Genomic DNA, 27,703 nt, shown 5'->3' with positions numbered 1-27,703 from the left:
TGCGATTTTGTGTTTTTTTCACTTAACTGTTGTAAATATCTTTTCCTTTTTATCACAACGTATTTAATGGTTAAACCATATTCTATTGTGTGTACAATTAATCACCAATGTTGGACATCTTGGGTGTTTATTTTTTCACTACTATAAACACTTCTGTGATCAGTAACTTCGTAGTTAAATGTTTGCACACATATGTGATTATCTCTCTGATAAAGTCTTAAAAGTGGAGTTACTGGATCAAAGTGTAAGCACAGTTTTAAGGATTTTAATTCTTAGGGGCAAATTACCCTCCAGAAAATCTGTGCTAATTTACACATCAAATCCAGCAGTCTCAGACAGTCAAGCTCTCTTTTCTGTGGCTTCTCTCTGGGAGCTTTTCACTGTTTCTGCATCGATATTGCTTGTCCTAAACTTGCAGCGCTGGCTCTGGCCACTTTGTCTCAGAACACTACCCCAATCTTCTCTTTCTTTTTCTGCCACTGGATCTCCCTCGATCAAATTGCCTATTGAGCAGTAGAGGAGAAAAGTGAACCCGAGTTCTTTTTGCACCCCATCCAGCCTGGGGGACGCAGCAGTAGCAGCAAATTAAACTCACGCCTTACAAGATTTGCTTTCCACTGGGAAATGAAAGACCCACAGGGTTCAAGGAGCCCATTAGTGGCAAGAAAATTAAGAGCATAAACCCAAAAAATGCCCACAGCTTGCAGCTTGGTATTACATGGTTGCTTATGGTTCATATAATCCCTCATTTCTGAAATCTGTTTAAAGACAATGACAACTCTGATTGCATTCCTGATATTCTACCTAGCTCCAACCACCTGTGGCCCTAGCCAGCAAGCAAAGAAGGTTGTGATAAATGCTACATGAGACAGTAACAGAGGGGAATAAAAGCATCAGTGCTGATTTTTATTCTGGAACTTTTCTTCTTAAGTGTCTAGGGGAACAGGGACTGACAAGCCTATTTATGGGCTTCAGGGTCTCTCCTACTTCCTGAGGAGCATTCTTATTTTTGCATGGCCTTCTTCCATACTGCATATCACCTCTTTTTCTTTACTCCCCAAAACACTACTAGTATAAGACTGTTGCATGAAGTAGATTTTTCTGAGGGTTTGGGGGGCATTTCAGGGTAATTACAGTGGAGTTTGTCAAACTTGCAAGGTCTCGGGGAACAGTCCCCACACGACTGTTCTCATTTCTGACACCAACTATGATTTCAGGGGGCTCCAGAAGGAGTCACAGTGTTACCAAACCAATCTTGGGTCCACTCGCCCATGCACAGTAAAGCCAATCTACTGACACCAGGTCGTGGTGAAGGAAAGTGCAGCTTTATTGTAAGGCACCAGACAAGGAGAACAGGTGGCTTGTGCTCAAAAACCCCCGAACCCCCAAAGGGTTTCAGCAAAGCATTTTTAAAAGCCAAGTGAGGGAGGACGGTCGCAGGAATGTAATCAGCTTGTGTACAGTTCTCTGATTGGTTGATGTTGAGGTAATAGGGTGGTATCACAGGGCTTAACATCAGTCCTTAGACCCCAGTAAGCCTGGGGGCTACATGCTTATTGTCATCAAGTAGTTAGGTGCGGGTTTTCGCATTTGTAAAACAACTCAGGAAATGTGTATCAGGTATCTAGGTACTTCAAAGAGGAGCTAAAGCAGAGGATATGGGGGAGGGTTCTGCCCTGGGAAGGCCCCATAGGTTCTTGCTCAGTTATAACAGAACCCATTGAAAGGAGAGGGATACAGGTTAACATCAGCCAAGGGAAGAGATGTATAGGGAAGAGTCCAGGAGGAGTCCCAAAGTCAAGCTTCCAACTGTCCTTTCCCTGTTGAGTCATGATGCTGATTACCTCCTTCTGACCACCGTGTGTGACAGTATGCAAAGTATTGCCCACCAGGGAATCCCACTCGAGCCTTCAGTGTCCAGACTTTTTATTGGTGCTCATTCACACACTGCTTGTGTGACTACCATTTTATTTTTATTTTTATTTAATTTTAACATCTTTATTGGAGTATAATTGCTTTACAATGGTGTGTTAGTTTCTGCTGTATAACAAAGTGAATCAGCTATACATATACATATATTCCCATATCTGTTCCCTCTTGTGTCTCCCTCCCATCCTCCCTATCTCACCCCTCTAGGTGGTCACAAAGCACTGAGCTGATCTCCCTGTGCTATGTGGCTGCTTCCCACTAGCTATCTGTTTTACATTTGGTAGTGTATATATGTCCATGCCACTCTCTCACTTTGTCCCAGCTAACCCTTACCCTTCCCTGTGTTCTCAAGTCCATTCTCTACGTCTGCATGTGTGACTAAGTTTTAGTCTGCAGACCTTCTCAGAGGTTCAAGCTAATACCTTTAGTCTCCAATTTCTCTGGACCTGGGAATTTATACATTTCCCAAAGCCTCCATTATAAATCACATTGTTAGACCATTCAGTGACCAGAGCCCCCTGAATGGCGTTAAAGAACCTCACAAAGACACTCCTATCACATAAAACATTCCAGGGGCCTACAGATCACCTCCTAGTAGCCAATGGGCAAAAGCCAGATCTCTCTTTGGGTAAGGTTAATTCCTCACTACACAGTTACATTAATGAGACATTTCTAGAAACTTACTGGTCAATCTTAAATCTCAGTAACTGGGACCACACCCCCTATTAATTATGTTTTTCAAGGTTCTCTCTTTCTCTAGACCTCTTAATGTCTCCCTTTTGCCTCATTTCTGGATGTATATGCTGTTTTTGTCAGGCTGCCCTTAAAATGTAAAGTTCTCTCTTTACTATGCAGAAAAATCCCTCTCTTTTGGATTTGCCCCAGTACAACCAGATTGAGCCCAGGAAGGCCTTTCTTGTCCTAAAAGCGCTTCAACCAATGAAGGTATTTTCCTCAACAAAAGAACCGTCTATTCTTGATTCATGCCACTGTTTAAGAAGGCAAATACTGAATGAAAGTAGATTTCTATACCCAGTTAAACTGTCTTCAAAAAAGAAGATAAAATAGAGATGATTTTAAACAAACAAAAGTTGAAAGACTTCACTACCAAAAGTCCCTTACTAAAGGGACTTTCAAAGGATGTACACTCAGGAAGAAGGGAGGTGGTCCCAGAAGGAACATCCAAGACACAGGAGAAAAGTTGAGTAAACAAACTAAAAGGTTAACAAGTGGGTTAATATTTTTTTATTTTTTTCTGTAAGATTTATGTATTTATTTTATAAATTTATTTATTTATGGCTGCATTGGGTCTTCATTGCTGCATGTGGGCTTTCTCTAGTTGTGGCAAGCAGGGGCTACTCTTCGTTGCGGTATGTGGGCTACTCATTCAGTGGCTTTTCTTATTACGGAGCACAGGCTCTAGGCGTGCAGGCTTCAGTAGTTGTGGTGCACGGGCTCAATAGTTGTGGCTTGCGGGCTTAGTTGCTCTGTGGCATGTGGGATCTTCCTGGATCAGGGCTCGAACTGTTGTCCCCTGTATTGGCAGGCGGATTCTTTTTTTTTTTTTTTTTTTTTTGCTGTGCACAGGCCTCTCACTGTTGTGGCCTCTCCCATTGTGGAGCACAGGCTCCAGACCCGCAGGCTCAGCAGCCATGGCTCATGGGCCCAGCCGCTCCACGGCATGTGGGATCTTCCCGGACCAGGGCACGAACCCGTGTCCCCTGCATTGGCAGGCGGACTCTCAACCACTGTGCCACCAGGGAAGCCCTGTTGTGATATTAAATGGGATTGTTTCCTTAATTTCCTTTTCTGATCTTTCGTTGTTAGTGTATAGGAATGCAAGAGATTTCTTTACATTAATTTTGTATCCTGCAACCTTACCAAATTCATTGATTAGTTCTAGTAGTTTTCTAGTGGCATCTTTAGGATTTTCTAGTATAGTGTTATGTCAAGGGCAAACAGTGAGAGTTTCACTTTTTCTTTTCCAGTTTGTATTCCTTTTATTTCTTTTTTTCTCTGATTGCCGTGGCTAGGACTCCCAATACTATGTTGAATAATAGTGGCAAGAGTGGACATCCTTGTCTTGTTCCTGATCTTAGAGGAAATGCTTTCAGTTTTTCACCATTGAGAATGATGTTTGCTGTGGGTTTGTCATATATGGCTTTTATTATGTTGAGGTAGGTTCCCTCTATGCCCACTTTCTGGAGAGTTTGTATTACAAATGGGTGTTGACTTTTGTCAAAGGCTTTTCCTGTGTGTATTGAGGTGATCATATGGTCTTTATTCTTCAATTTGTTAATATGGTGTATCACATTGATTGTTTTGTGTATATTGAAGAGTCCTTGCATCCTTGGGATAAATCCTACTTGACGATGGTTTATGATCTTTCAGATGGAATGTGCTAAAAATATCATTTAAGTCTATCTGGTCTATTGTGTTATTTAAAGCTTGTGTTTCCTTATTGATTTTCTGTCTGGATGATCTGTCCATTGGTGTAAGTGAGGTGTTAATATCCTCCACTATTATTGTGTTACTGTCGATTTCTTCTTTTATGGCTGTTAACATTTGCCTTATATATAGAAAAGCTCCTATGTTGGGTGCATAAATATTTATAATTGTTATTTTTTTTCTTGGATTGATCCCTTGATCATTATGTAGTGTCCTTCCTTATCTCTTGTAACAGTCTTTATTTTAAAGTTTATTTTATCATATGAGTATTGCTACTCCAGCTTTCTTGTGATTTCCATTTGCATGTAATATCTTTTCCAACCCCTCACTTTCAGTCTGTATGTGTCCTTAGGTCTGAAGTGCGTGTCTTGTAGCCAGCATATATAAGGGTCTTATTTTTGTAGGCACTCAGCCAGTCTGTGTCTTTTGGTTGGAGCATTTAATCCATTTACATTCAAGGTGATTATTGATATGTATGTTCCTATTACCATTTTCTTAATTGTTTGGGTTTGTTTTTGTGGGTCTTCTTCTCTTGTGTTTCCTGGTTAGAGAAGTTCCTTTAGTATTTGTTGTAAAGCTGGTTTGGTGGTGCTGAATTCTCGTAGCTTTTGCTTGTCTGTAAAGCTTTTGATTTCTCTGTTGAATCTGAACAAGATCCTTGCTGGGTAGAGTAATCTTGGTTGTAGGTTTTTCCCTTTCATCACTTTAAATATATCCTGCCACTCCCTTCTGACCTGTAGAGTTTCTGCTGAGAAATTAGCTGATAACCTTGTGGGGATTCCCTTATATTTTATATTTTGATTTTCCCTTGCTGCTTTTAATATTTTTTCTTTGAATTTAATTTGTGTTAGTTTGATTAATATGTGTCTTTGTTTGTTTCTCCTAGCGTTTATCCTGTATGGGACTCTCTGTGCTTCCTGGACTTGAGTGGCTATTTCCTTTCCCATGTTAGGGAAGTTTTTGACTATAATGTCTTCAAATTCTTTCTCAGACCCTTTCTCTTTCTCTCCCTCCTCTGGGACCCCTATAATTCGAATGTTGGTGTGTTTCATGGTGTCCCAGAGGTCTGTTTTCATTCTTTTTCCTTATTCTGCTCTGAGGTAGTTATTTCCACTTTTTTATCTTCCAGCTCACTTATCCGCTCTTCTGCCTCAGTTATTCTGCTATTGATTCCTTCTAGAGTATTTTTAATTTCAGTTACTGTGCTGTTTGCTCTTTAGTTCTTCTAGGTCCTTGTTAAAGATTTCTTGTATTTTCTCCATTCTGTTTCTGAGATTTTGGATCATCTTTACTATCATTACTCTGAATTCGTTTTCAGGTAGCTTGCCTATATCATCCTCATTTATTTGGTCTTGTAGGTTTTTACCTTGCTCCTTCATCTGTAACATATTTTTTTGTCATTACATTTTTTTTTTTTGATGGATGGGGTGTGTTTTTGTCTTACTGGTTGTTTGGCCTGAGGTGTCTAGCACTGGAGTTTGCAGGTAGTTGGGTAGAGCCGGGTCTTGGTGTTGAGATGAGGATCTCCAGGAAGCCTCACTCCGATTAACATTCCCTGGGGTCTGAGGTTCTCTGTTACTCCAGCAGTTTGGACTCGGCACTCCCACCACAGGAGCTCAGGCCTGACCCCCAGCCTTGGAACCAAGATCCCTCAAGCAGAATGTCACCAGTCACTGGGGGTTCCTCCCATCCCCTTAAGTGTCCGTAGTCCCCCACCAGTGTCTGGTAGGTGCCCTAGTTTTTCAGAGATGTGAATTCCATGTCCTCCTAGTCCACCATCTTGACTCTGCGCTAGAACTTAGGGCAAAAGTTCTATGTCCAAGATGGACAGCAAGAAGGAAATGGCATCCTCTGCTGTTGCAGCAAGGCCCCTGAAGCCTCTTTTATTTCAGTGCATGGTTCTCTTGTTGCCAGCGATGGCTGCACAGCTGTTTTCTTTCCAACAACAATACTTTTTTCCTCCAGAAAGTTTTGTAATCAGGTGACAGTTATATCTGGACAAAAGCATTTGGGGAAACTTGAAGCCAGGACAAATTTATCTAAGATCGTTGTTGTTGCTTTTAAACATGTGGCCAGCCTTGCAAGTTTATGGATTGGCTTCCAAAGTTTGTGCTCTGTGACTACTCTTTCTTGACAGGTTAGCAATGGAGAAGAAGAGAGACGAAGGGCACAGTCCTGGGAAGAGCCGTGGGGGTGTTGGGATATTGAGGGGTGTGTGTGTGTGTGTGTGTGGTGGGGTGTGTGGCTGTTGCTGGAGAAAGATGATTAAGTATAGGAGAGAAAGGAATGGCTGCCACACTTTTATATTTGGAAGCAATTTCAAAACCTGTATGTAGAGATTGCTATGCATGGGTATAACTGGGAAAAGCCTCAGAAAGTTGAATGCCTTAGACCAGTTTCTATTTCTTCCAAGAGAATGCCTGTATGGGTATGGTAGGTGGCCTCTGGATGTTCATGAATATGGATGTTGTATGTCTTCTCTTCCTGGGGCTAGAACTCAGCCTGAGTGTGGCATTGGCCTCAACTGTGTGGATGGTGCAGGGTTTGTGCTGATGTAGGAGACCTTCATGACTGACCTAACCTCTGTCATTGCCAAAATGTTCATAAGGACTGTGCATCCTTTGCTCCAGAACAGCTGCTTTCATATGTCAGTAGTGGTGTATCTAAATAGGTGGAAAGTCCCAGACACTCACCTGTCACCAAATCCTGGTGAGCTTTTCTAGGGCCCTTGTCTGTCTCCCTCCCCTGGGTGACAAAGGTGTGAATTGTGTGGGGTTCAACTGAGGTGTTTTATTGAAATAGAGGGTTGTATTTCATTAGCCTCTATTTGGAAATGGGGATTGCAGAGGTCTTTTCTTATTGTTTGGTGTTATAAACATATGCAGGTGAGGAAGAGCAGAGGAAAGCAGTTCAGGAACTTAAAAAGGGTGGACAAATTCCTAAAATGTTAGCTCTGTGGTTCCATCTCGTAAGCTAAGTCTGACTGGCTGAGACACAACCAAAAGAATAGTAGGAAATTTAATTAGAGGAATGAGTAAAAAAAAATGAATGAATATGAAAACCTGAACCTCCGAACACTTAGAGACTTCTGGAATTAAAAATACCTCAGAAATAGTTTTTTTCTGACACTGGCTTGCAGATGAGCAAATAGAATGACGATGTCCCAACATCTAGCCTGCTTTCTAGCTTAGGACACATCATTAGAGAGCCTGGGAACTTGGCCGTGAATCTAGGACCTTTGACTGGAAGAGATGGGGGTTTGCTTAAGATCTTCCAGCTTTGTGCTCCTGCCTTGGGGACATCTTCATTCAGTATCATCCCAGCTTCTCTGCCCAGATGATCCTAGTGATATCTAGGCAGAGATGATATGATATCTAACTTTTTATGTAGTGAAAACTTTTTTTACTGTGTATTTTTGCATTGAGGCTATTTTGTTATAGTGATTCAAGTTCTTTTGTCTTTTTCTTTTAAATCATTGCCCTGTATAGTATTATCTTCTCTTTTTTTCTCACATTTCACATTTTCTGCTTTAACTTTTGCTTTCCAGTATGTTTCATGTGGTGATGATGAGGGTGACAATGACAGAAAATGGTTACATAGCAATCACTGTGTACTAAGCACTGTTCTAGGTGCTTATGTATGTAACCTATGGAGGCCTGTTGTTATCCCCCTTTTATAAATGTACATGTACTCGACATTTTCTTTTGATTAAAATAGATTTTAATTTTGATTTTTATTCACTTTTCACCCCAAGTTTTAGTTCCTTTCAAGTTTATCATTCTTAAACTTTTATTGCTAAAATTCTTTCTATTTTAAGGTCTATTGTCCATTATTTTCCATTTTCCTCTTATTTTTATATTTTATTTGCTGAACTACATTTGATAATGATTTTCTTTTTTTGCTGCCTTAGGTTTAATATTATTTGTGTATTTTAGCCCATCTTTTAAAAATTCTTCCTTCCATACAGGAGACTGAGAAAAAGTTAAACAGTAGCATGAGGTCATGTTCAGACAAATCCAGGAAAGAGCCAACATTATGGGGGTGGGGAGGAAGATGGGGGTGAGACTGTCCCAGGCTAAATAAAAGAGACCAAAGAGAGTTACCAAAATATAACTTGTGAACCTTGATTAGATACTGGTTCTAGAACAGTAACAACAACAACAAAATCCAACCCAGCTAGCAAAGACATTCTTAGGGCTATTGGGAAAATTTGAATATGGACTAGAATGATTGTTTATTTTGGTAGGTGTAATAGTGGTGTGAGAGTTATGTAGGAGAATCCTTACCCTTAGGCCATGCATGAGAAAGATGGATAAAGGAAATATGGCAAAATGTCAATGATTATTGAATCTAAACAAAAGATGTATAGCTGTTGACTTTACTGTTCCTCAAATTTTCTGTATATTTGAAACTTTTTGTGATAAAAGAAAATACAAACTAAGCAAAAGGCCCTTGTTGATTATCTATTTTATATATAGTAGTATGTATATGTTAATGCCAAACTCCTAATTTATCCCTCCCCCCACCTTTCCCCTTTGGTAACCATAAGTTTGTTTTCGAAGTCTGTGAGTCTGTTTCTATTTTTTGTAAATAAAGTTCATTTGTATCATTTTTTTAGATTCCACATATAAGTGATATCATTTGATATTTGTCTTTCTCTGTCTGACCTACTTTACTTAGAAGGATAATCTCTAGGTCCATCATGTTGCTACAAATGGCATTTTTCATTCTTTTTTTATGGATGAGTAATATTCCACTGTATATATGTACCACATCTTCTTTATCCATTCATCCATTGATGGACATTTCGGTTGCTTCCATGCCTTGGCTACTGTAAATAGTGGTACAGTGAACATTGGGGTGCTTGTATCTTTTTGAATGATGGTTTTCTTTGGATATATGCCCAGGAGTGAGATTGCTGGGTGATATGGTAGTTCTAGTTTTAGTTTTTTAAGGAACCTCCATACTGTTCTCCATAATGGCTGTACCAATTTACATTCCTACCAACAGTGTAGGAGGGTTCCCTTTACTCCACACCCATTCCAGCATTTAATAGACTTTTTGATGATGGCCATTCTGACCAGTGTGAGGTGATACCTCATTGTAGTTTTGATGTGTGTTTCTCTAATAATTAGCTATGTTGAACATCTTTTCATGTGCTTTTTGACCATATGTATGTCTTCTTTGGAGAAATGTCTATTTAGATCTGCCCATTTTTTTTAATGGTGGGCCCATTTTAATATGAAATTCAAAACAAATTCATGACAAAAGGACATAATACAAAATGACAACATAATCATTACACTCCCCTCTCCCCTAGAAGTAAAAATCATTATAATCCTCTCTCTCTCCACCATGAAAGGATGAGATAAAGGCTCAGCAGCAGCCCCCGTGAAAAACATGGTCAACACTGTGAAGAGGTGTTAGTAAGACGATTTGGTCCAACTCAGAGAAGGAAAGAGACAACTCTACCCTTAGCCTGATCAGGCCCACAGGAAGGAACCACATGCGGGGCAGCCTTTGATAGTGTAGATCTGCCCATTTTTTGATTGGGTTGTTTGTTTTTCTGATATTGAGCTGCATGAGCTGTTTGTATATTTTTAGATTATAAAAGTAATGCATGAGTATATGTTTATTATTAAAAAATACATTTTTTCCCTCCAGTGAATCTTCCACTTGGAATTCCAGTACTAATTCTACTCTTTGTGCAATCCCCTTGAACACGCTCCCTCATTCGTCTGGATCCCTCAAAGCAGCTCTACTACGCCCAGCTAAAAGGACTGAAAGGAAAGATAGGACCCCCATCACAGAATATTTGAAGTGGTTACTTACTAGGCCTGTATATGCATATTAAAATTCTCTGAGTTGTTATAGCAGCTGTTGCAACTGAAAATAATTCAGCAAACAGGATCATTTTCTGTGTAGTTTATGGGCTCAGCAACAGTCCAGAAGCATTGGTATTTGAGTTACTGTTAGCCTGCTCAGCCAATCTCCACATGTCACAGGCTGGTAATTTGATCTATAGCTCCCTTGAAGTGAGTTTGCACTAAACATAGAAAGCTCTTTTTTTTTCCCCTTTTTGCCAAACATTAAATGGACTTTTATGTGCGTCCTTTTTTCCCCTTACAAAATCGTGATTTGATTCAACAAAAATATTACACACCTTCCTGAGGGTTTTGTGTCCTTTTCTCACAGCCACACATTTTCTGCAGCTGCCTGCCCTCTGTTCACCAGAAGGCCTGAGTCCCTAAGATGGGGGACACTGGCTTTGAATATAGCTGGGCCTAAGAAAGCACAGATGGCAGTGAGAAAAATATCTTCCAATGACTTTTCCTTTCAAGACTCAGGAAGTCTGCTGCTTCTCAGTGCTCTTATCATTGCTGTGAAGTTTTGATTTTTACAATTTCCAGGGGTGGCTTTCCAGGTGAATTAGAGCTGAAGCTGAAAGAGCCTCCTCTATTTAGAGAGCTCGAGGACCCCTCCTCAGGATGGAAGCAGCCCCACCTGGCCTCTCATGACCACCTTCCAGCAGCCAGGGCCAGGGCCGTGTCTGATGATGGAGCCATTTGGAACCACGTCAGCAATGGAAGCTGGCGCCGTGTGTATTCCATCTGCAGATATGTCGATTGTGGTTGGTAGGGCAGAAGGCCTGGTGATGCCACTGACTCACCACCATGCAATAGGTAGCCTGCTTTCCAGCCACTTTGCATGATATCCAGACTTCCTGGCAGTAAGACTGGTGGTTCATAGAGCCTGAAGCAGCACCTCTGAGCTCAATTGCTTCCAGTTTTTAATGATACCCTAACCAGAGGTTGAAATACCTAAGATAATAGTAGTCACAGCGATGTGCTATTTTGGGTTACTGAAAACTGAAATTTGTTTTTTGCTGAAGACAGTTTGTCAGACAATTTAGTAACTTTTATATCAGTAATATGAGGAGTCCTGTCTATCTAATTAGCCAGTTGTACTACAAGGAAAGATTAAATATCTGTCTTCAGAGTCACTGAGTTCTTATAACATTTTAAGTTAAAATCCAATACTTTCTTCCTTAGAGACATCTAAACTTATTTGATCCAAGTTCAGGGATGCCAAAAGCCATTGTCGTTTAGATGATACATGTTTATGATTGACACAAATAAATAGTCACAAGTGTACATAATCTTGAGTTGTGGGATCTTGCTGTCCATCTGAAAGGCCATTGCATAAATCAGAAATCTGTGCTTGTCTGGGGCACCCAAGCTGGGGGAAGTGGGAGTTCAGGTGGATGAACTTCAGGGTTCAAGCCACATACACACGATATCCCAATAAACAAAAGCACCAGCAACTGTAATCTACTTCTTGATTTTTCAAGACAGAGATTGATTATGAAGAAGGCAAAAAAAAAAAAAAAGAAAGGAAGGAAGAAAGAAAAAATCAACTCAGAAAACCAGCCAAACAAAAAACACAACCAGATATTTGCTTATAACATTAATTTTGTGATCATTTCAAAGGGAGTATATAAGAGACATTAACTGGGTTCTAACTCTGGAACAGACAAGTCTCTGGCTTTGAACCCAACTCTGCAGAATGATGTCCCCCAGAAAGCCTTGCTTGTGCCTTGACACTTGACAGCCAATACCTGAGGAGTAGGTTTTTCTGAAGCTTTCCATGGACAGATCTTGGAGGGCAGGCTCAGTGATCCTGGCCTTGCTCATGCCCTTACCAAAAGGAAGAAGGCAGATTGAAGGCTCCCCCAAACACTTAATGGAATTTTGGGATAAAATATTTAAAAGGTTAAAAAACCTTTTTATAAGTGGGGAACTTCGGGTCTTCCTGTGGAAGATGACCAAATGCTATTAAAATATTCCCATTTCTGGTGAGTTAATCAATCCCCAAATATTTATAGCATGCCTTGCACAGGCAAAATCTGGATCCAAAATTGCTCATTAGAACAATTTCATCTGCAGAAAGAACTTACCTACATCAAGTGGCAAGGTCATAACTACACAAAAGAGCAAACTGCACAGCCCCATTTTAGCGAAGTGCCCGTTTGCAGCTTGCTGTGGGAAGGAGTGTCCTCCAATCCAGACACTATACTAAGAAATTAGGTAATTCAATGACAATAATTTTAGCTGCAGCTTAAGGGAACTTTACAGCTTTAAAACAGGAAATGGAAAACAATAAGTAAGAAACTATAAAATAAATTGAGCAGACAGCTTTCTGTTACATTTTTTTTTTTTTTTTTTTTTTTTTTTTTTTTGCTGTACGCGGGCCTCTCACTGCTGTGGCCTCTCCCGTTGCGGAGCACAGGCTCCGGACACACAGGCTCCGCGGCCATGGCTCGCGGGCCCAGCCGCTGCGCGGCATGTGGGATCTTCCGGGATAGGGGCACGAACCCGTGTCCCCTGCATCGGCAGGCGGACTCTCAACCACTGCGCCACCAGGGAAGCCCATCTGTTACATTTTATACCCAGTGGTACATAGCATTTACTTTAGGAAATGACAGGCTTATTTAGAAGGCCAGCAACTTCTGGAGTTTCCCTCTTTTTTTTTAATTGAACTGGAAGTGGGAGCAGTGTTGGATACACTTAAGGCTTAGTTTTTTATTTCTTTTTAAGTTTCTAATTAGGGAGCTTTAGTATGTGTCTAAGAGTTTTTTTTTTTTCCTTTAATATTTATGTGCCATCTTATGGCAAAATAAATCTTTACTGTTGATTTGAATCTGGGTATTATTAGCCATGTTTTATTAAATGATTACAGTTAGCCAGGTCCTATATTAAACACTACAATGCATTAGCTTATTTAATTAATTTAACATTATGATGTAGGTATTATTATTATCCACATTTTACAGATGAGGAAACTGAGGATCAGAAAAGTTATGCAGTTTGCCTAGGACACAGCTACTAGCAAGTATTATACCAGGAACTCAGATCTACTTGTCCTCAGAGCCCAAGATCTTAAATCTATTCTGCTTTTATTCTATGTCATGAATTTCACAATCTAAAGTTTGGGAACTCCTGAGAAGCCATGGGACAATGTTTAAGAAATATTTAAGGGCGCTGTATACATTGCAACTCCCATGTTGAATCATGATTTCTTTTAAATAAAGTTTCTTTAAAATAAATGTGAGAGGGGTCTCTGACTAATGAACTCAGATCTCCAAACTGGCTGAAATTGTCATGTGCTATTCCTCCAACATTTGGGCTTTAACAGACAAAGTGTGAGTGACCACTCCCTTCCCTGGGCTTCAAGGACTTTAAAAATGTCCTGCCTGCCCTTAAAGTTAGAGAACTCTGATTTTCAGCATTGGTGGTGTGTGTTGTCTGAATGGCAAGGGTCAGGGTGTAGGGGGAAGATGATAGGATCCATAGTCTAAAGAAGATCTGGGAATCCTAGTAAACCCATTTCCATAGAGTCTCAGTATTCTCACCTTTAATGGAAATGATATCAATACCTATTAAATCAGAGTGTTGCTAACATTAAATTAGACAATGCATGTGAGTGAAATTTATGGGTTACTGTTTTTAGAGGTATTGAAGGTCTCCTCTACTGTTTGACCATGTGTGGGCTGGTACTTAACATCCTCTCTTTCTAAGGCCTGTTAAAGTCTTTTTTTTTTTTGTCTGGGAATGCTCTATCCTTCAGAATCCTGGCAGGAAACAGATGGTGCACTCACACTGGGAAGAATTTAATAAAGGGACTTTCTACAAAGGTGTGTGCTGGATTTAGGAAAAGCACTGAGGGATGTTGCAGTACCCCAGCAGGGAGCCATTACCAACCCTAAGTCTGAAGGGGCAAGCAGAAGGAGTGTTTACCAGAACCTAGAGTTTTTGGAGAAAACCGTCTGACAGGAACTGTGGCCTTTGGTGGAAGGATGCAGTCAAGCCACAGAAAGCTACCAGGGAGAGATCTTGGGAAAAAAATTTCCTGACCTCACTTGTTTCCCTTGCTTTGATCTCCTGCAGGTACTCACCACTGGCTGAATCCAAATGGAAGCCAGAAAGGAAAGGAACTCTTGATGCATCCGTACAGGTCGGTCCCCAAGGCAGAGAGCAGAGAAGAAGAGTGGAAAGTGGATCTGGGCAAGCAGAAGGTATGGAGCACAGCCTCATGGCCTTCCAAACGTGTTAACCAATAACCTTTATCACTCTGGTCAGATGTGGCTGAATCCACGGTAACGCAAAACTATGTTGTCTTTAGTGGTTCTACCTCCCCTTCTGTATTTTCTCCATTTTTAGAAACGTTCACTCTTCACTTCCAATCTGTCTTGTGTTCTTTTACTCCTCTAAGTCTTCTTGTGAAAAAAATGAACACAAGAAATTAATTCACACACTTAAATATCTTCTGCCTAATTTTTATTTTTAAAAATGGCTACTGATTTTCACTCCTGGGATGGCTAAGTTGCTACCAAACTGACTTCAGATGAAAAATACAAAGAACTACCTGAAGGCACTGGAAAGTGAATAAATGCAAGGAGATTATGGAGGGTGGTTGGCACTTGAAAGGACAAGGCAAGGAATTCCTTCCCTTATTTATAGTTTTTTTAGCTTAAGAGTAGGCTGTAGGCAATGTCCATAGTCTTTCTGGCCTGAAGAACTAGAGGAACGAGTTGAGAGCAGCTACAGCCATTGAAAAGTGAGGGGGAAATCTCTAAAAGGAGAGAGCCCGAGAGGCGAGCCCTAAATTCTGTGTATAAACTTCCCAAATTCTTGGCTGCTCCCTGAACCATGAATGTATGTGGCAGACTACAAGCAGCTTTGTAAAGGGTAAATGAACTAAACTGAGATAAAAGCTGTTGCTCAAGAAACAGACTACTTTTTAATTTATTTTTTTGCAATTTTGCCAAAACAAAAATATCTTACTCTTTGGGAGAAGTATAATATAATTCAGAGTCCTCACAAGAAATCATCCACAATATCCAGGATACCATCCAGAGTTACTAACACACACAAGAACAAGAATGGGGTTCTTGACCTCTTCTTAAGAGAAAATATAATCAGTATAGATCAATCCTCAGGTATTAGAATTATCAGACATGGATTTTAAAGCAGCTATTCTAACAGTAATTAGGGGAAAATTTATATCTTTAAGGGCTTGTATTAGAAAAGATGAAAATTATAAATTAATGATCTAAGGTACTAACCTTAGAAATCTAGAAAGACAGAGCAAATTAAAACCCCAATTCAGTAAAAAAGATGGAACCAATTAAGATAACAAATCAATGAAACTGTGTTGGTTACAGGAGATGCACTTTAAATATAAAGACAGATGTAAAGTTGACTTTTGAAAAGATAGAGAAAATTAATAGACCCATAGCTAGACTGACTAAGAAAAAATGAGCGAACACAAATCACCAATATCAGGAATGAAAAAGAGGATTAACTACAGATCCCATGGAGATATAATAAGACAATATGATGACTACTCTTTTCCTCTGTGATTCCTGGGCTCTAGGATGCCAGAGTGCCCTATCAACAGTCATAACTTATAGTTCAGTGGGACTCTTGCTCTGTCTTCTGGCAAGAATGTACTCTTCAAGGGCCAGTGCCTCCAACTCTGCAGAGCCCAGAATTGTGGGGATGGGAAGGACAAAATCCCCCAGTGAGTCATTGGAAGCTATGGCAAATGGGGTCTCTCTGGTTTCCCCCCTTGGTTACACATTTGGAACACAGAAACATTTCAGAGCTTTTTGGTTGTGGATATTTGGGTACAGGGATACTGTCATTGAGAACTCTTCTCTGAAGTTCCTTCTGTAAATACTGATCCATCTCCCTCATCACTATAACCTGATTTCCATGTCTTTTTTCCCTCTGTCCATGTAACATACCTCAAAGCAGACCCTTGGCTTAAATAGTTTATCTACTTGCTCCCCTACCACTTCTGGAGGGGAGAAAGTGAGTAGAGTGAGGGAAAGAGCTGGGTTTATCTGCAGGAATATAGTTAATGCTCACTACATGCTCGTTCCCCTGTATTCCCCAGTCATTTTTGCAGTTAGTCTGGCCCGTGTGATTAGTTCTGCTCAGTGGACTGTGGGTGGATCTTCTGAGCTGAAGCAGTTAATAGCCAGTGTACCTCCTCTGTGGTGCTCTTGCCCTGGTATGGCCACACTGGAGGCCACATGTTAGAGATAGTGCAGCTATGAGATGAAGGAGGCCTACCTAACAGGTATCAACTAAACCTTTATTATGCTAAGCCTCTAAGATTTTGGTTTATTTGTTGTGGTTGTAAGTGTTAATTACCTTGATTAATAAATCTATTCTCTCCACACCCACCAATCAATAAACATTTTAGGACCCTAATTGTAAAACTTGGAAAAAGATTAGTCCATCAAGACTTTATTGAGGGTTACATGCACTTAGGATTATGCTGGGTGTTTCACTATTGAGTGCCCACTCTGGGTATGTGGAAACTTCTTTCCTGGTGGTTGTGGCCACTTCTATCTGTGGACCAGATAGAAGTTAAGATATTTTAAAAACATGCCAGGTCAGCTTATTCAGTTCTTACCAGGGCTTGGAGAAGGTTATAGCCTGCCCAGATATGCAGAGAATGTACAGTGCTACATCTTCAGAGTTCTTCTTTGGCGGACTTCCTAATCCCTTCTAAGTCCCATTCCTAAAACTGGATCATCACCAGTTAATCTCTTAATGTATGTGCATGTACATGTGCATGTACATGTGCATGTTACTACGTATTCATTGTCCAGCCATGAGTATTAATTCTGCTGTCATAACAGTCTTGGGGTTAGTTTATGTGCAGTTCCTACTGCTGTGGTCTTTGGCTCCTTCTTTAGTCTCTATCTTATCAGTCTTTCACTTTGAATCCACACTTTGTGGCCTCATCCTTACAACTTCTCTAATTTCCTCTTTATCCTATTATTAAATAAAAGTTAATAACTCTATAATCAGGCCAGTGGAATCCAGCAACAGGCACAGATGTTGGGTGGTTTACATGTGTGATTTTGTGTCCAACTGTGAAATAGGGTTTTTTTTCCCTCTTCAAAGATGAGGAAATGGAAGCTCAGTGAGGATGCAAGAGAAATGTGATGTGATTCTCATAGATACAATCTAGGTAGAGAAACAATATGGATATGAGAGAAGTTTTTAATAACAGCAATATTTGTATACTGTAAACAACTAAATCTTGCTAAGAGAAATTAAAGAACACCTATATAAATGTGGAGATATTCTGTGTTCCTGGAATGGGAGACTCAATGTTTTTAAGTTGTTAATTTTCCCCAAATTGATCTATAGATTCAAAGCAGGCTTTTTTTTTTTTGAGTAGAAATTAAAGAAGCTGATTCTAAAATTCATATAGAAATGCAAAAGATTTAGAATAGTCAAACAACTTTGAAAAAGAACAAAGCTGGAGGACTCCCATTACCTGATTTCAGGACTTACTATAAAACTACTATGATCTAGATAGAGTGGTAATGGTGTCAAGATGGACAAATATGTCAATGGATATAATGGAAAAACAAGTCCACATGTATATGGTCAGTTGATTTTTGATAAAGACACAAAGGGTTCAGTGGAGTAAGAGTGGTCTTTCCAACAATTGGTGCTGGAACAATTGGACATCCATATACAATAAAAGAAAAAAAACCTTTGATCTGAACCTTGCAACATGTATAGACCAAAAAAGGATCATAGACTTAAATGTGAAATCTAAAAGAATAAAATTTCTGGAAGGAAACATAAAAGAAAATTTTGGTGCTCTGGCATTAGGCAAACATTTCTTAAATTTCGTATCAGAGACATGATCCATAAAATAAAAACATATAAAATTGGACTTCGCCAAAATTAAGAACCTCTACTCCTTGAAGAGAATAAAAAAGCTAGCTATTGGAAGAAAATATTTACAAATCACATATCTAAGATTTGCAAACAATACATAAAGTAGTAAGAGAAAAAGCAGTTCAATTAAAAATAGGCAAAAGATTTAAACTGGCACTTTACCAGAGAACACATCAGATGGCAAATAAATATATTAAAAATGCTCAATATCATTATTTGTTACAAGCAAATTAAAACCATAATGAGATACTGTTACACACCTAGTAGAATGAAGACTGACCATGGCAAGTTGAGGATGTGGAGCAACTGGGAACCCTCATACACTGATGATGGATATGTAAATTGTGCAACCATTTGGAAAATAGTTTGGTAGTTTCTTAAAAAGCTAAACATATACCTACCATATGACCCAGCCATTTTACTCCTGTATATTCACTGAAGAGAAATGGAAGTATTTGTCTATATAAACACTTGTACATGATTATTCATAGCAGCTTTACTGTAACAGTAAAAAACAAGAAGCAACTCAAATGTCCATCAATAGATGAATGGACAAATTACAGTATGGTGTATCTATGCAATGGAATACTTAGCAATAGAAAGGAATGAACTATTGATACATGCAACACATGAATGAAATTCGACATAACAGATGAAAATGAGTCTAAACTGTATGACTCTATTTATGTAAAAATCTGGAAAATTCAGGCTATACCATAGTCACAGAAAGCAGATAGGTAGTCACCTGGGGATGTGGGGAGTGGGGAGTGGTGGGAGGGAAGGATTACCAAGGGGCTTGAAGAAACTCTTGGAGGTAATGGATATGTCATCCATCATATTGTGATGGTTGTGGTGACAGTTTCACAGGTGTATAATATGTCAAAACTTATCATATTGTACATCTTGAATATGTACAGTTTATTGTACATCAATTGTACTTCAATAAATGTGTTACAATAGCAATAACAGTAGGGAATATTGAGAGGCAGGAGATGATAGTAGAGAGACTGAGTCTGGAGCCAGAATGCCTGAGGTACCAATGTGGCTTTTCCACTTGTTAGTTGTGTGACTTTGGATGAGTTAGCTCTGGACCTGTTTTTCTGTACACAAAATGGAGAAAGTTCCTGCCTTGGTGTGTTGTTTTGAGTCTTGTTAGTTCATTAATGTAAAGCCCTTATGGTATTCCCTGGCATGTAGAAAGTACTTAACAAATATTAAGAAATCATGTGCTGGGCACTATGCTGAATGCTTTATAAGAATTATCTCAGTGGGAAGCAGCCGCATAGCCCAGGGAGATCAGATTGGTGCTTTGTGACTGCCTGGAGGGGTGGGATAGGGAGGGTGGGAGGGAGGGAGATGCAAGAGGGAAGGGATATGGGAACAGATGTATATGTATAACTGATTCACTTTGTTATAAAGCAGAAACTAACACACCATTGTGAAGCAATTATACTCCAATAAAGTTGTGAAAAAAAAAGAATTATCTCATTTAAACTTCACAGTCCTATGAAACGAGTACTAATATTCTTATTTTACAAGTGAGAAAACTGAAGTACCAAGAGGATGTATAACCTTGCACAGGAGGCAAGTAGCAGAATCCAGATTTGAATAAAGGCAGTCGAATTCTGCACACTTTTAATCCTATGAATAAGTGTGAACAGATGGGGCACTGACTCAAGTGTTAATAAGAAAGTTGTCCATACACTCTCCCTGTTTTCTAGGATGTTATTATCTGAGATATGTGAAACTATTGAAGACCAACATATTTGGGCAGGTTTCTGCGAGTTCCTGATGTAATTACTCCTGGCAACTGGCTCAGTGCCCACCAAACCTGTTTCTTCTTCCTGGGCACATGGTCAAACTGTATTTACCACTCCTCCTGTATCTAGTAAGGTCATATGACTAGTTCTTGCCAATGGAACATGAGCAAAAGTGGTTGTGTCACTTCTAGGCCAAGGCAGGTAGGAATGTGTGGGCTTTCTCCATTCTCCACCTCCCTTATTCCTGTCAACTAAAGCATGACCTGCAATGAACCACCTTTGATGTGTTAAGCCACTGACATTTTGAGATTTGAGACTGTTTATTATAGCAATTAGCATACTCTGACAAATGCATTACTCTTGTGCAATATTACCTTTGCTGACATATTCCATCTCTACAAATTTCTGAAATATAGGTCAAATACCTAGATCAATTCTATTGCTAGGAGATGGACCACAGAGAAGTTAGAGTAGAAGTTTAGTTAATAAAAATAATATATAGTTAATAGGAGATAATAGATATATGAACAGTACATGGAACCTAAGTGTTGCAATATTTAAATTCTTTCCAAAATTCCAATATTTAAATGTCCTTTATCTCATTCATGGTGGTTGAGTGGTGGCATGTGTTCTTGGTTCAAATTCCCTATTGGCTTTTGCCGTGTGTGCTCCCTGTTTCTTGGGGCTTCAGTCATGGCATCAACTCTAGCTATTCCAAGATTTACAAAAAATGGAATCATTCCTGGCCCTCTCAGATGCATTAATTGTCTTCCTCGGTTATTTTGAAACCTTCCATTCACATCTCAAAAACCTATTTAAAGGGACAGGTTGCTACCATCTGTTTTTCAACTGCCATTTCCCACCCCCCCCTCCTTCTTGCTCATTGGAAGGTTTGCCTTCCACTCATTTTACCAACTTCCCCATCTGTGGTGTGTCTTCTTTCAGACCGTATCCTGTCTCAACTATGACAATTCATGGTCTGCTGACAGTCTTCTGGTTCCTGGCCAATTACAGCTGGTTCATGACTCCATTAATCTCCTGGCACAAGAGGCTTCTCTCTGTTTCCTAGGGCTTCCGAATGAGAGAAAAGAAAAGGAACACTTACTTACCCTGGCTTGAGGACCATCTGTGACAGCCTGAACATGTAGCATTACTTTTATGTTCCATCTCTCCCTTTTCTAGTTCTGGATTAGGAAAAAAAAAAAGCCCAGAGACAATACCTTTTGTTCTGCTTGAATTTGGGAGGTTTTGGGAGAGAACAGCTGTTCACAAAGCTGGACAGTGAGTATCTCATGCCATTGTCATGGAGAAGGGGCTTGGTTCTGGGCATCTGGTTCTGCAAATCTGCTGTTTTTGGCAGAAGGTGATCACTTACGATAGCATTCCAGGGGCTATCTATGAAGGAACATGCATGGGAGATTTGATCCTCTGGTCTCATACTCTCATTTTACTGATGAGGAAACTGAGTCTTAGAGTCAGATGGAGAGCTCCTCAGAGTGTGGTCCTCAGACTGGTGCCGGTCTGAGAACCACTTACTACTGGTTGGTATAGGTACAGAAAGCAAAAGTAAGAAGCATTTAGTTAAAATAAATAAGCTACAAGGATACATTGTACAGCACAGGGAATATAGCCAATATTTTATAATAACTTTAAATGGAGTATAATCTATAAAAATTCTGAATTACTATGTTGTACACCTGAAACTAATATAATATTGTAAATCAATTATACCTCAATTGAAAATAAAGAAAAGAAAAATGGAAAAAAGAAGCACGTAGAAACTTTTATAGTGATTTGAGAGAGAAATTTTAAGTCGATTGACACTAATAGTTTAAAGAACTAGGCTTATATTATATATACCTCTTAAAAATTCTTGTATATTTAATGTATTTTATTTTTTATAACAAAATTATTTTTAGAACAATTTTAAATTTACAGAAATATTGAGAAGATAGTACAAAGAGTTCTCATAGCATCTGTCCAAGTTTCCCCTATTATTAATATATTACATTAGTATGGTGCATTCATTACAATTAGTGAACTCATGTTGATACATACTTAACTAAAGTTCATATTTTATTTATACTTCCTTAGTTTTTAACCTAATGTCCCTTTTCAACCCCAGGATCCCATCTAAGCTCCCACATGACCTTTTGCTGTCATGTCTCCTTAAGCTTCTCTTGGTTGTGACTATTTTTCAGACAGTTGTTGGTTTTGATGACTTTGACAGTGTTGAGAAGTAGTGGTCAGAAGTTTTGTGGGGTGTCTTTCAGTTGGGATTTGTCTGATGTGTTCTCATGATTTAATTGGGCGTGTGGGCTTTTGGGAGGGAGACCAGAGAGGTAAAGGGCATTTTCATCACATCATGTCAAGACTACATATTGTCCACATGACTTATTACTGTTGGTGTTGACCTTGATCATGTGGCTGAGGTGGTGTTTGTCAGTTTTCTCTACTGTAAAGTTATCTTCTCACATCTCCTTTCCATATACTCTTTTGAAGGAAGTCACTATATGCAACGCACACTTAAGGAGTGGAGAGTTGTAATTTATTTTATTGTACTTTATAAAAATATAGTTTGTGATATATATTAAATATATATAGTGTGTGATATAAAAATATAGTTGGTTTGTGATAGATTGAAAACGAAAAAGGTCTTTCACCACTGATCATTTGAGAGGCACTGCTCTAAAAACCTGCTTAAGGGCACACAGATGAAGCACTGGAACTGAGCCCAGTGCTCATGGACATGTTGGCTCCAATCCCAGCTCTTTTCAGTCCCCAGAGCCCAACTTGAGTATCCATCTTATTGTGGAGCCAAGAGCCAAGCCGGCTTTGTAATACCATAGACTACTTACTCCATGATATTTCCATGGATCTTAAGAAGGGCTTCAAGTCTTAGTGAAGTTTCTGGAATATCAGTCTCACTGTGCCTTGAAATGTTACCTCTGAGCTATTGTTTATGTCAGGTTCAATGGCAAACAGATACTGAGATGGAGATTTGTACTCAGGATATTTATTAAAAGTGAGGGGAATGGTATTGGGCAGAAGGAGAAGTTGAAGGGCAAAGCAGTCCAAACAAAGGTTCTCATCAGTGATGTGGGGAGCACCGGATCTGGGATGGCCATTCAGAGTTGCTCTAAATTTAGGCAGAGAGACCGGGCTTTGAACACCCACACTGACCAGGTGTTGAGTGCTGTCTGTCTTTGGGAAGGAGGTGTAACCTTGGGAGAGGTGGCTCCCTTAGCCCAGGGGCATAACCTAGAAAGGGACTTAGCTGTGCCATCAGCAGCCTATACTTCTGGCAGCTAGGGGAATGAGCTAATGGGGAGATCTGGATGGCACCCCACAGCACTTGTTATAGATACCATTACTGTTTTTATTTCTTTTGCCTTTGTGTTGTGTTTAGATTCTAGGAATCAGAAGGTTGTTTGCTACACTCCTCCTTGCATTGTTAGCTGTCTCTAGTGCCTGAATGCACTAATTGTACTTTGGCTATGGATGAGGTAATCCAGCAAAGGAATGCTGGGAAGAGAGGCCATATGAGAAGGTTAGTGTGGGTGTAAACACAATGCAGAGGATTTGTATTTGTGCAATCTGCCTGCTTCTATGATTCATCTGGGGCTGTGCACCCTCATAATCAGCAGGCTCCAGTGAACTAAGTGTTGCTTTCTAAAGAAAAATTAAAGCTGGAATTTCAGCAGGGAGGAAGGCATATGCCCAACAGTAATGAGTGCAAACAAATACACAATACCAGGGATGCCATATAGAATAAAGCTACGGGAAGATTTTTATACTTTTTTTTCAGGGAAAGGGGTGTAAGTGACAGAATTGTTTTAATTGGTCAAGAATTTGTCTCTCCAGTCAGTTGTCTCTCATAGGTTCTCAAGCTTGCTCTTTCCCACCCATTTTGAATGGGGGTGAGACCAAGGGAATTTTAATTACAGGGCAAAAGATGGAATTTGAAAGCAGAGCAAATTTGGTACAAGTAATTCTTATGTAAAAAAACATGCTTCCTGTACTTGGCATCTTGCTTCCCCAACTCTGCCTGATGTTCATTTCTTTTATTCCTTGCAGTTTGAATTTAGACATACATCTTCCCTTTCAGCTTCACCCTGGATTGGAGGATGCTTAGCATGAATGAACTCAACCTGGTTGATAGGATAATCTTATACTTAGATAAGGGGACTCAAAAGAAAAAAAAAAAACCTTTCCCTCAAAGAGCCTTTTCCACCAGCAGCCTCAGGACATGGCACCCACCATTTGGATTATATGTAACTGTGGGGCAGAAAAGGGTTTAAAGGACTCAGAAAGCATTGCAATGGATTTTTTTTTCCTCTTGAGATAGCAGAATGTGAACCACCATTTCTGCATAATAACCACAGACCATATTACCTAACTGAGCACTTTCTTGGTTCTGGGCACTGTGTTAAGCACTTTATAGGCATCATCTGATTTTACGTTCATAGTGTTGTGGCTATTATTACAAACCCCTCAACACAGATGATAAAACTAAGAGTTGCAGAGCTTAGGTAAGTTGCCTAAGTGTGGAGACGGGATTCAAATCTAGGTGTTGGATACCTTTGCACCACTTCCTGTGTTGCTTCAGTAGCCATGAAATTAGGAAGGGGGAGTGGTTTGAATAGGAAAACAGGAAGGGTGCTCAGAATGGCTTCCTAGGAAAAAGGTCTTCTGAGAAACATCCTACTGTAAGCTCCTTCTTTTAGCTCAGGCCATTTTCTTTTAGTCCTAAAAGGAGAGACCAAAGGGACAATTGAGATCTGAGAGTCAGGACCTTAAGACTGAATTTGGGGCTTCCCTGGTGGCGCGGTGGTTGAGAGTCCGCCTGCCGATGCAGGGGGCGCGGGTTCGTGTCCCGGTCCGGGAGGATCCCACATGCCGCGGAGCGGCTGGGCCCGTGAGCCATGGCCGCTGAGCCTGCGCGTCCGGAGCCTGTGCTCCGCAACGGGAGAGGCCACAACAGTGAGAGGCCCGCGTACCGCAAAAAAAAAAAAAAAAAAAAAAAAAAAAAAAAAAAGACTGAATTTGGAAACTCTTATATTGATCTGTCAGTTTGTGACATGAAGGTGGTGTTGGAGGCCCATAGGTGTGGATAAGATTGTCCAAGGAGAGAAGGTACAGCAAAGAGGTTAAAGGGCACAAGCTGGATTCCTAGAAACCAACATATAAGGGCAGTGTAGAGGAAGACAAACCAATAGGAAGGTCCAAAAGGAAGAGCCAATTTTGCTGCAATCATCTAGGACAGGGTGGTGTGTGGTCATTTAGGGAGAGGGTGGTGTGTGGTCATCCAGGAGAGAGGAGCCATCAGAGTGGAATGATGCAAAGCTGTTAGGTTAGGTGACATCTCATCTTCTAATTGAGGAGAGAAGGAAGGGAAGATGGGAGGAAAGGCAGATACATTAGAAAGTGCAGAGAAGGGCTTCCCTGGTGGTGCAGTGGTTGAGAGTCTGCCTGCCAATTCGGGACAGGGGTTCGTGCCCCGGTCCCGGAAGATCCCACATGCCGCGGAGCAGCTGGGCCCGTGAGCCATGGCCGCTGAGCCTGCACGTCTGGAGCCTGTGCTCCGCAACGGGAGAGGCCACAACAGTGAGAGGCCCACGTACCGCAAAAAAAAAAAAAAAAGCGTAGAGAAGACAAAGTTAGGGAAGGTTATGTCAGTGCCCATATATTCTTAAGGAAGTATTATAGAATGTTCTTTGGGTTTTTCTGGCTCAATTCCTTCCTTCCCAAAGCATCCTTTCAGTAGTTCCTCTCATGCTGTGCATGAGCAGGAGCACCTCCACCACAGGGTAACCCTGCTGCGGACCTGCCAAAGTAATGATGCCTTGTCAGGGATAGGTGCATCTGAGCCTTTGTTAGACCACTTGTGACTGTGGTTGCACCACATTGTCCTGTTGGGTGGTTTTTCATCCCCTGAGGATGTTCTCCAAACTTTCTTGGAAAACTTTCTCAGAAAACTGGGTGATTTCACCTTTTGTCTTTTGTCTTAGATAGAGCTCATTTCTCTCCAAGTTTGTGTTTACTGCCAGTGGAGCACCCAGGGACAGGTGGCATGTGGATATTCAGCTGACTCGTCTTTTAACTAAGAACTTGGGCTGAAGGAAACTCTTGTGAATGCTAAACTGGTCAAGTGTTGGCAAATGCATGGTAAACTCTGTCTAAGATCAGACTCTTGTGAGATATTCGAGATCTGTGCTTCCTGAGTGGTCACCTCCCAGAGGTCTTCCTTGCTCTTCAATGTGCTGGTGCCTACTAGAACTTTCCTGCTTCATTTGTGTGACTGCTAGTTGAATATTCTGTTCTTTGAAAAGATATGAAACACATAAGTCGGTGTAGTAGGATCTTTCTCATAATGTTTACCAGATTTATATTTGTTGCTCCCAGTAATTCAGGTTATAACTGACTTTGTCTTTCCAGGGAGGTATACCCATAGCTCCATCCCCAAGGCTAAAACAAGTCTATCCCATGAGTCTTTCCTAATTACCATGTGCCTCTTGAAGTTTTAAAATTTGTGAACAAAGCTCTTCTTTCCACAGCTAGAGATACACCCATAAGACAGCTGTCTTGGAGAAATCTGATTTAAATTTGAAGCAAATTATAAAATATCAGTATAAGATGTTTTCCTGGGAGCAGGCATTTAATGGAGGTGGGAAGAGATTACAGTAGTGGCTCAATGTTGGGTATTTTGCATACTCTATTCTAAGTCTGTAACAACACTGGGCATTGTTCCATTTTATTGCACAGGAAACTGGGTCACAAAGAAGTTAAGAAATTAACCCGGGTCCCCTAGGGTTAATTATGTTAATTAAGTGGCAGTGCTGGATTTCAGATCTTGGTTTATCTGCCTCCAGTATCTGTGCTCTTTCTATTACCCAACAGTTCTCCAACTTGACATAAAATCTTTTGAGGGATTTGTTTAAAAAGCAGATTCTACCCGATCCAGGGGTTCTAATTCAGCAGGACTGGAGTAGGGTCAGGAATCTGTTTTTAAAAAGTGCCTTCAGTGATTCTGTTGTACAGCTTGTTGGGAAAACAAGAAAGGGGGGCAACAGGATAGATGGTGGGCTCCCCTCTTTGATAGTTTGGGCACAAGCCCGCACACCCCCTGAGGCTCACAGCCTCTCTAGACCTGGCCAGTGTTCTCCGACTCCAAAGGTGGGGGGATTCTCCTTGAGCTCTGCTAGAGGAACTTGCACTAAGGCAAGGCTTGCCAGCATGGAGGTCCAAAACTGGCCCAGAAGTTTTCAAGTTAGAAATGTAGTTACTGTTATCTTCTTCCAAAGGAAGGACCACTTACAACCACACTCTAAGCCCAGAAATGGGATCTTTCTCATCTCTGTGTTCTTATAAGTATCTGGCACAAGTACCTGGCACGTGGTGGGTGCTCAGTGTACATTGGGTCATGCGGGGTGGTGGGTGTGCTAGTATCCAGTCCTGGTAGGTAGGGCTGAGGGCTTACATTTTTAAATCCAGATGTAGCCAGTTTTCTAAGGTACACAGTGATGAGTGTGTGATAGCCTTTTTTTCCTTCATAATGTTTGATAAGTTGAATCTCATTTACTTGTGGGAAAGCCCCATGGAGATTAAATTTCTAATCTAGTCAGCCTGTAATTATTTCTTTACTTTGGCCGATTACTGATATTTCAGGTGGCTCCCTCCCAATTCAGAGTCAGCAGTGAGTATCATTAACTTGCCTTCTAGTATTTCTCCCAGATCATTAGTATGAGATGAACAATCAGGAGATTCCAAGAGCCTGAAGCTTAATCAAAG

General features: G+C 40.4%; 1 long non-coding RNA gene across 1 annotated transcript in view; it reads left to right on the top strand.

The window, feature by feature from the left end:
• Positions 1-14,336: 14,336 nt before the first annotated feature.
• Positions 14,337-27,703, top strand: part of LOC308604853 — a 123,874-nt gene continuing 110,507 nt past the window's right edge. Inside the window, exon 1 of the long non-coding RNA XR_014013563.1 lies at positions 14,337-14,452. This is a non-coding gene — a long non-coding RNA (uncharacterized lncRNA). The remainder of the gene's footprint in view (positions 14,453-27,703) is intronic.

Source organism: Mesoplodon bidens (genome assembly GCF_964165515.1).
Source record: "Mesoplodon bidens genome assembly, chromosome: 17".
NCBI classification, from domain to species: Eukaryota; Metazoa; Chordata; class Mammalia; order Artiodactyla; family Ziphiidae; genus Mesoplodon; species Mesoplodon bidens.
Note: the sequence above shows the minus strand (reverse complement) of the source record. Positions and strands in the feature narration are given on the sequence as shown.